The sequence below is a fragment of the Pelobates fuscus genome, chromosome 4 (genome assembly GCF_036172605.1).
Source record: "Pelobates fuscus isolate aPelFus1 chromosome 4, aPelFus1.pri, whole genome shotgun sequence".
NCBI classification, from domain to species: domain Eukaryota; kingdom Metazoa; phylum Chordata; class Amphibia; order Anura; family Pelobatidae; genus Pelobates; species Pelobates fuscus.
In genome coordinates this window covers 169,805,764-169,816,530 of record NC_086320.1, presented here as the reverse complement: position 1 = coordinate 169,816,530, position 10,767 = coordinate 169,805,764, and positions in this window count along the sequence as shown.

Genomic DNA, 10,767 nt, shown 5'->3' with positions numbered 1-10,767 from the left:
AATAGATTTCCAAACAATGGAAATTGGACCTGGTTATATTTGTCTAATATTATCATATCTCCTTTTCCTAAACTAAAGAGGTTTACATTTGTTAACCTTTCTTCATAACTAAAATGTTCCATTCCTTTTATTAATTTTTACACTATTATGTGTCATCTGCAAACACTGAAACATGACTTTCAATGTTAATTTCAAGATAATTTATAAATATGTTAAATAGAAGCGGTCCCCAAACAAAACCAAAGGAACACCACTTACAACTTTTGTCCATTTTTGGAAATCTACCATTAATGACAATTAATTAATTAATTACTCTATTTTTAAGCCAATGCTCCAACCAAGAACAAGAGTTTTGATCTAACCCAGTTTTTTTCTTTGAGTTTGAACACTAACCTATTGTGTGGAACCGCAGCAAATGCCTTGGCAAAATCCAAAATCACATCCACTGCAGCACCCTAATCTATACTTCTACTTACTTCTACCTACTTACTCGAAGAATGCAATTAAGTTAGTTTGACATGACCCATATTTAATAAAACCTTGCTGATTTTTGCTTATAACAATGTTCTTCTCAATTAATTCATAAATATTATCCCTTAATAACCTTGCAAATACTTTCCCAGCCACATAAGTTAAGCTCACAGGTCTATCATTTCCAGGCAAGGATTTTAACCCCTTTGAATATAGGAACCACATCAGCCTTCCTCCAAAACTCTGGTACAATTCCTGAAAGATAAGGACTTTTTAAGATTAAAAACAAAGGTTCACTTTTTCCATACTTAGGTCCTTATGAACTTGTGGATGAATACCATCAGGCCCTGGAGCTTTGTTTATATCAACTTTATTTAATGCAGCACCTTGTCTTTGGTCATCCAATCACAATTTCCTTGTAGCGATCAACTTTTTTTGCTGCAATCAGTATTGGCCATGGGTGTAGTTGAGAATGAGATTCTCAAATTTAGAGTAGACTGTAGGGTTTGAGGCACTACTCTTCAGAAAAGGAAGGGCTCCCACAAAAAAAAAAGACAAATGAAAGATAAAGAACAGGTATTAGGTGTGATCTAATAGATATCCAGGAGTAGTTGTGGTGGGTGTACTCCAGGAATCTATTAGATCACATCTAATACCTGTTCATTATTAGCCATGAGTTCTTCCTAAATATATATTAAGGAAAAAATAGTTATTTAACATTTTTGCTTTTTCCTGGTCTTCTATGTTACTTTCCTTTGTAATTTTCCTTTCTGTACTTGATGCAATTTTTACAGAAATGTCAATAAAATTGACATAGGCAATATAAACCTAGAGTTTGATTAATACCCTGATGAAAGTGACTATATTTATGACCTACATATGTGGCTTTGTGTGTTTTTGTGTGTCTGTATCTGTATTTGTGTCTTTGTGTTTGTCTGTATCTGTATGCATGTAGTGATTGTATCTGTATGAGTGTGAGTGTGTGTATCCGTGTATCTGTACCTGCATCTTTGGCAGTGTTTGTATCTGTGTGCCCGTGCATCTGTATGTGTGTCTGTCTCTGCATGATTGTCGATGGTATTTGTATGTGTCAGTGTGTGTATCTGTATGTCTGTGTATCTGTGTATGTGTCTTTGTTTGTATTAGTGTGTGGCATGTGTGGCAGTGTTTGTATCCATGTGTCTGTGTATTTGTGTGTCTGTGTATCTACATGCGTGGCAGTAATGGTATCTGTGTAACTGCATGGGTGGCAGTGTTTTTGTCTGTGTGTCTGTACATCTGCTTGTGTGGCAGTGTTTGTATATGTGTAACTGTGTGTGTGGCAGTGTTTGTATCTGTGTGTCTGCATGTATGTCAGTGTGTGTATCAGTGTGTCTTTACAACTGTATATGTGTCAGTGTTTAAATCTCTGTCTGTGCATATGGGTCAGTGTGTATCTGCATGTGTGTCAGTGTGTGTATCTGTGTATCTAAATGTGTGTCAGTGTTTGTTTCTGTGTGTCTGTATCTGTACGTGTGTAGAGTGTAAGAGTCAATGCACACTCACTAGGGGAATACTCCCACCGGGGTGCTCCAAACAAGGAGGGCCAACTCCCAATCAATTCAACTGGAATCTTTTCCTCTGAACTCCAAATGAAAGACTGCCTGTTAATAAGAAACCATTGGGTGTGCCCAGACGTATGCATTTGTTCCAGTTGTATCTGTATGTGTATCAGTGTTTGTATCTGTGTTTCCTTATGTGTGTCTTTGTGTGTTTTTGTGTGTCTGTGTATCTGGATATGTTTCTTTGTGTGTGTCTGTATCTGTATGTATGCCAGTGTTTGTATCTGTGTATCTGTATGTGTATCAGTGTGTGTATCTGTATGTGTGTGTATCTGGGTGTGCCATTGTATCTGTGTGTCTGTACTTCTATATGTGCGTCAGTGTGTATCTGTGTGTCTGTATATACTAAACCCTACTACTTCTTTTGACCTATTCCTACTCCTAAGGCTCTAAGGAGGTCTGGGAAGGCCACCTGAAAAATAAGTATTATCAAGACAGTTCTATTGATTCACCCAAACTTCTTGGACCAAGATTCAAATAAAATTATACATTCACCATGCAAACCTGAATAGCCACAGCATAGACCCTCTGCTGATAAGCCACAGAGTAGACCCTCTCTCTGAAAACAATTGTAGATGTGAAAACCTCAAAGAATAAACTAGATTACATTCACAGAAAGTAGAGAAAAAGAGGTAAGGTCTCCTGATTAGGGAATATCCAACTGGTAAGGGCCTGACCCTAATTTAGAATGCAAAATATGTTCCAAAGAAGAGGAACTGAAGCTCTAATTTTAAAAGGGTCATCCAACGACTTTGGTTCTTCTTTGGAACATATTTTAGATTACTTTCACACCTGCTCCATCCAACTCTGGTATTTCTGATGGTTGATTATATTCAATGAGCAATATTGATGTTTCTTTTTATTTTTTGGTTCACACATCATTGAAACCATTTTTCACGTATCCCATAAGTGGGGATTGTACCACTGTACGCCTTTCATAGTAGAGCTGGTTTAAAGCTCTAAAAAACGTGAGTAGGACCATATATATTTTTATTCTTATTTTTTTTTTTTCTGGACATACTGCACCATTATCCTCTCCTTCTTTCTACATACAGTCTGCAACCAACAAGAAAATGTACCTTGAACAAGCTTGTGATTGCTCCTCTGGAAAGTATTTACCACCATCTTTTATTGAACTCTCTATCTTGGACATATATTCATTAATTTATATTTTATTTGTTATTATTCTATTTATCTTATTTTATATTTATTTGTATTTTAGGTCTCATTCTATCCCATTTTTTTAGTGTATCTATCTATTGTAGACCTATTTAAGGCATCCCATGTTGGTTATAATATTCTCACCAGTGTCTTTTTAGAGTGGCGCTAATCCTCAACACTTTTTTATATTTTGTACTAGCCTTAAACCACAGTTTAACCCTGTTCATATTAAACACCCTTGGTCATCCAAATTGGTTTTGGCTTGTCCAAATACATGGAATTTTGCCTATGCAAACCTTTGGATCAGACTGCAAGAATCAAGTTGATGGTTGAATACCCTAGTAAAATCTGTCTAAAAAGGTAGCCATGATCTCAGACTTGCATTTCAACAACAACCAACAACCTTCTCCTTTCTTCCCTGGTAGATCATGGAAAACCAGATGTCCCTTATTTCTGACCATTTTCAAACATTTTCTTATTTACTTTCCCCCCCAAAAGTGTTGGAGGGTTGTTTAGTCATTTTAATTTCTATGACTGGGAATTAATCAAAATAATCATAACAATAGAAATTGTTATGATTAATTCCCACTAGTCACTATTATGGGTTCCAAAATAGAATGATGTATCCCAACTCTTCAAAGAGAATTTCCCTTTCCTTACATTTTCAAAACTCACAATCAGATGCAAATAGAGTTCCTTTATAATCCCCAGGTATTGTCGGCAATTTATTTCTGGTAAACAAGAGGGATGCAGGTTACAGACTTTTCATAAATTTAAGAATGTTAAACAATTTCATGAACTAAGAACATTTCAAAATGGAAGGCTTTAATTTACTCACATATCTTTTAATCCCCAACAAATCAACGATAAAACTAGATCTAAAAGATGCATACCTCATGATTCCCATTCATTTATTTCACCAACCTAATCTACAATTTATATAAAAGAAACAGAAATCGCAATTCACATTTTTTCCATTTGGGCTTGCATCTGTCCCTTGGTGTTTTACGAAACTTTTCACGTTCCTAGTATTTCTTCCACAAATCCCTGAAATATGGCTCATTATTTTCTTGAACAACATCATGATTGTGACGAGACCAATCTCACCACATTGCATTGGAGGAGCCTGGTTGCCCGTCTGCTGCCTTTGGACTATTGACCAGACTTTGAAAGACTTATTTTTCTGCAGAAAGGCTTATTCGTGCCTTTCTGCCGGGGTGTTCGGTAGATTTTATCTACCGAACAAACTGCCGAAGGAGCGACCACCTGGGAGCTGGAGTGTGCCGCCAATTTACCTCCCTGAAGCTGCGGTTAACCGCAGCTTAATTGACTGTTACTGGGTGGCTGCGGTTACACTTAGCGGCCGCTAGGTGGCGGTGTTATGGAGCTCCCCGGACGGCCAGTGGTGCTCAGCCCAGAATCAGTGCACTAAAAGCGGACACTTTTATGTGCAGGCACCGCTGAGCCTCCAGCCCCCTGGTTCTTATTCGTGCAGATTTAACCGAATACATGTTAATTCGGTAGTTTGTATATGTGAATATTAACCCAGATAGCACAGCCATGGAGCCAATTCGTGTAATTAAAGACTTTGGCTCCATGGCAATTGAACTGTGTGAATAGGATCTGAGTGCTATTCGGTAGTTTTGTGCGCTCAGATCCCAGCTATCTGGGGATATGTGACATGTCTGTGTTTAGTGTGTAAAATGTGACTTTGTGTATTTTAAAGTGTTTTGCTGTCTTTTGTGTCCCCACGTGTGTAATGGAGTTTTACCTCTGTCCTGGGAGATAATTGGATTACTTCCCAATTATCTCCAGGATAGAGGGAGGAGATCAGGATGCATTGTGGGGATGTTTTACTGCTGTATGTCTGTAATTGGTGTATGTCTGTCTTTTGTCACAGTCTTCCATCTGGTCCCCTAGGGGAGTGTCCACCAGGTGGGAGACCTGCATAAATACTGGGCGGGTAACCCTGAGTAAACCAGACCACTGCTTGACCCTCAACACGGAGCCTTGTCTTGGTATTGGGGGGGATTCACTGTATGCTGATAGAGACCATGGGCGTAGGAACCCACACAAATCTGGGGGGGATAGCATTCTTACTCGCCGGGTATATTCTTATTCAGTAAACTGGGAGTTGTTTATCCCATTGTACAGCGCTACGGAATTTGATGGCGCTATGTAAATAATAAAATAATAATAATAATAATGTTACATTTTAAGTGTGTGTGTGTGTGAAATAATATAATGTGAAGCATATCAGTGTATCGCATAGCTCCACAGCAATACAACTGACAGTAATGTGTGAGGTGCAAGTACATCATAGAACACCTCAGCAATAAAATGCATGGGAAAGTGCAGTGTGTGAGTGTATCACAAGCTCTACAGCAAAATAACTCACAGGAACGTGCAGTTTGTGAGCGTATTACAGATCACCTCATCAATACAATGCACAGGAATATACAGTGTTTGAATATATATCAGCCAACCCAATGCGTGGCAAAACACTGCGCTGCACCAATCAGCATCTCCTCACAGAGATGCGTTGAATCAATGCATTTCTATGAGGAGTGTTCAGCGTGAATGCTAGTGCTGCATGTTGTGCAACACTGGACTAGGAAGCACCTCTAGTGGCCGCCTGATAAGTTATTCCTCGGCAGTAATGTAAATACTGCCTTTTTCTGAAAAGGCGGTGCGCTTACATTAACCCCTTAAGGACCAAACTTCTGGAATAAAAGGGAATCATGACATGTCACACATGTCATGTGTCCTTAAGGGGTTAAAGGACCACTATAGTACCAGGAAAACATACTCGTTTTCCTGGCACTATAGTGCCCTGAGGGTGCCCCCACCCTCAGGGACCCCCTCCCGCCCGGCTCTGGGGAGAGGAAAGGGTTAAAACTTACCTTTATTCCAGCGCCGGGCGGGGAGCTCTCCTCCTCCTCTCCGCCTCCGATCCTCCCTTTCGGCTGAATGCGCATGCGCGGCAAGAGCTGCGCGGCAAGAGCTGCGCGCACATTCAGCCGGTCGCATAGTAAAGCATTTACAATGCTTTCCTATGGACGCTTGCGTGCTCTCACTGTGATTTTCATAGTGAGAATCACGCAAGCGCCTCTAGCGGCTGTCAGTGAGACAGCCACTAGAGGATTTAGAGGCTGGATTAACCCATTTATAAACATAGCAGCTTCTCTGAAACTGCTATGTTTATATAAAAAAGGGTTAAACCCAGCTGGACCTGGCACCCAAACCAATTCATTAAGCTGAAGTGGTCTGGGTGCCTAGAGTGGTCCTTTAAGCCATTGTGGTTCTGGTGACTATAGTGTCACTTGAATATAGAGGGAAAAAAAGAATCATCACAAATGTATGAAATAAAAATGTCGATCCTTTTTTTTTGGAAACAATGTGCAGATAGTACTGTACTAATGATATCCCTGGCTGGATGGGAGCATTCCATGTAATCAGTATGATATCCCTGGTTAACTCCTTTATCCACCCGTCCCTAATTGTCTCCCCTCCAACCACCTAGCCTCCTAACCCCCATAAAACAAGTAATATATCTTCTTGTACTTACAGTACTGAAGACACCAGCAGTGATCTGGTTTCAGGGCTGAAAGCGTGAGGCGCTGCTCTGCAGTTGTAGGAGACCGGAGCTCACCCTAGCGTTGTCGTGACATCATGGAACGCGCGTACGCAGAGGGCAAGGGAGGTCGGGAGGAGCAAACAAAGTCCTTTAATATGTGGCGATGCCGAATAGTGGAGGATTGAATCAGATCAGGATTTGAGAGGGAACATTTTTAGCATATTATTGTGGGCAGCGGGGCTCAAGAGGCAACTGCCTTGGGCCCCCCAGGAGCAACTGGGCCCGGGGCAGCTGCCCTTTTTGCCCCAAGTTAATGGCTGCCCTGTATTAGGGTGACCACATTTCCTAACTGCCATTTAGGGACACTTACTACCCCCTCTACCCCTTCCATTCATATTACTACCCTATCCCTTCCGTTCATATTACTACCCCCATACCCCTTCCGTTCATATTACTACCCCCCATACCCCTTCCGGACATATTACTACCCCCCATACCCCTACCGTTCATATTACTACCCCCCCATACCCCTACCGTTCATATTACTACCCCCCACAGCCCCACCCCCTCTAGTCATATTATTAGCCCCCTTACCCCCTTCATTCATATTAGTACCCCCCTCCATTCATATTAATACCCCCTCCTAACCCCCTCCATGCATATTAGTACCCCCTCCTAACCCCCTCCATTCATATTAATACCCCCTCCTAACCCCCTCCATTCATATTTGTACCCCTTCCTACCCCCCTCCATTCATATTAATACCCCCTCCTAACCCCCTCCATTCATATTAATACCCCCTCCTAACCCCCTCCATTCATATTTGTACCCCTCCTACCCCCTCCATTCATATTAATACCCCCTCCTAACTCCCTCCATTCATATTAATACCCCCTCCTACCCCCCTCCATTCATATTAGTACCCCCTCCTAACCCCCTCCATTCATATTAGTACCCCCTCCATTCATATTTGTACCCCCTCCTACCCCCCCTCCATTCATATTAATACCCCCTCCTAACCCCCTCCATTCATATTTGTACCCCCTCCTACCCCCCTCCATTCATATTAGTACCCTCACCCCCTCCATTCATATTAGGATCCCCTTCTACCCCTACTAGTACCCTTCCACCTCCCCCCCCCCTCCATTCCTATTAGTAGCCTCTAACCCCTTCCATTCATTTTTCTACCCACCTCTTCCCCCTCCCCCTCCCCAAATTATATCTCCCCTCTCTAACCCTTCCATACTAAATACCTGGCAGGGCGGGCAGGCAGCTGCTTTTTTTTTTCAGAGCCGGCGTCTGAGCTTATAATGATGCCGGCTCCACTCTTCTCCTTGCACACTGTTGTCCCCCTCCCTGCCGTTTTACCGCACAGAGCAGGGGAGGGGGACCTCTTCAAGTGGCGCACGGTGTCAGACTGAGCGCCGGGTAGTCACGTGACACCCGGCACTCCTATGCAGAGCGGGAGGGGGAGGCGCTCCCCCTCCCAGCGTACACTGTGTGCGGTTCCATTATGGAGCCGCACGCAGCCTGTCAGGGGGACGGCAAACATCACTTGTCAGTCTGACAAGTGATTTTTGCGCTCCCCTTTGGCCGGCGGACCTGGGGGGGATTTCTGCATTATCTGTCCCCCCCAGATGATTTAATGGGGGGGATGCGTCCCCCCCATCCCCCCCGGTTCCTACGCCCGTGATAGAGACTGATTGCCAGGAGTGTAAGCCGCTTGGGAGCTTTTCCTGTTCGTCTGCTAGCAGCTATTCGTGAGGTTCCAGTTCGGGAGTTTGGAGTGCTACCTTATTCCCTGTTATGCAGTTCGGGAGTTTGGTACATTCACTTATATCCAATTCGTGAGTTTTGGTGATTCTACAGTAGCTGTGCCTGTCTCTGAAAAGGGGATTATCGTCTAAGCGGGTTTAACCCCTTGTCTGCTGAAACGGTCCATTACAATGATGGCATCTGAAGATATTCGATCTATTTATGTTATATGCAATGGCTGTTAACCTTTCTTACCAACTTGAGTTTTATCATAAATATCAAAATGTTCAAATTTAGAACAGTAAGGCAGTTTTCAGCTCCTTTTCTAACTATCACTACATGGGATGCAAATGTCGTACTTCAATTTTAGGAATCAGTGGCTAAACTCCTAGAGTCGCAGTGGTCACTACTGCAACGAGGCCCTGAAGGGCCCTGAAGTTCCACCTGTATAGGATGGGCTGGGCCAGTTAAAGCCGCCCTTGCAAAAAAAAAGTAATTTAATACATTCAGGCAATATATTAAATAACTATTAAGGTTTGCATGGAAGTGCTTGGTAAACACTTCCTCTTGGTTCTGACACTCATAGAATGAGTCAGAGCACTGCCACAGAGTAACCATGACAATGGACAGGAAGAATGTTTGACTACTTGACCACCAGGGATCACACTCCAAATGTCATTCAAATCTTTCTGAAACTCTGAGTAGAAATTGACATAAATCACGTGTTTCTGGGTGAAAATTGAAATAAATCACGTGTTTTATTGACATAAATTAACTTATAAATTGGGTGACTAGTGCCCAATCACTAGTTTCCATTAGTTGGTAGCTATGATTTAGTAGATATGCCTCCTCATGCTGTATGGGAGATGGGTGTATAAGGGGGTTTCAAAACTTTATAGTAATTAAAAAAACAAAACAAAAACAACCTAAACGTAATTAACCTTCGCAGAGCTGAGGGCTATCTTACTATTGCCCTGCTGGCTGCTAGCACTGCCAGCGGGCAACTAGTACTTCAAATGATCAATTCACTTTCAAAATGCAAGTGAATGATAACTTGCAAATTCAGTTCTGAATTTTGATAAAACTATTGCTTTGTAAATCTTTTGATTCCTATACTGTGTTTCGGAGTCAAATGTAAAAACACAGATTTTATTTCAAAATGCACTTGGTTGCTGCAGTTTTGCTCAGCCACACTGATTTGTGGTTCAAATCTGTTCATTTTCAACAGGACAAAATCCAGTGTTTAGTGAATAACCCTATAAGTCTATTTGAGCCACCTGAAATACCATTCTGTATTATGAGATCCCATCCAATTAAATTCTAGGGCAGTGGTGATTAACCCTGGTATTATGATCTACATTTCCCTTGATTCTGGCTGGGCTTCAGGGGAATATAGTTCTTAAAGATCTGGGTGTCAAACTTAGCTATCACTGATAAGGCTTTTATTATGTCCATTATCTATTCTGCTGTAGTTTTCAAAATGTCACTGTCCCCACCCCTTCAACAAAAGTTTCATCATCATTTTTATAATTAAAGATGATAGCAAAAAAAAAAAAAAGCCCCCCAATGCAATATAAAATAAACTATTTTAATGTTATAAAATATAAAGCATATAAAAGTATAAGTCCAATTGTCCAAAGGGAAGGGGGTCCCACTTGACGCGTTTCGCCTCTCCAGAGGCTTTATCAAAAGTTTATCAAAAGTTTGATAAAGCCTCTGGAGAGGCGAAACGCGTCAAGTGGGACCCCCTTCCCTTTGGACAATTGGACTTATACTTTTATATGCTTTATATTTTATAACAATAAAATAGTTTATTTTATATTGCATTGAGCCATTTATCCTTTATTATTTTACCTGCATTTCGATGTCCTGCTGACTACCTGGTTCCATCATATCCTTAGGTGGGGATAGTACCACCCATGCTGTAATCACTAGAGCAGGTCTTGCTCTACAAATTGTAAGTACAATACCTTTATTTAACTATCCTGGATTTACAGTACTTACTACACTATCAGAGTGTCTCTCCCTTTTATTTTTTATATTCTCATCTGGAGGATCAAAATCATCTGTACCAGCTTGTATCCTTAGACGGGGATTATACCGTCCACGCTGAACAAAGTAGAGCTCTTTTATAGCTCTACCCTATGTGAGTGATTTTCCTATAGTTACCCAGCACAAATATTTGCACTGTTATAAACTGTA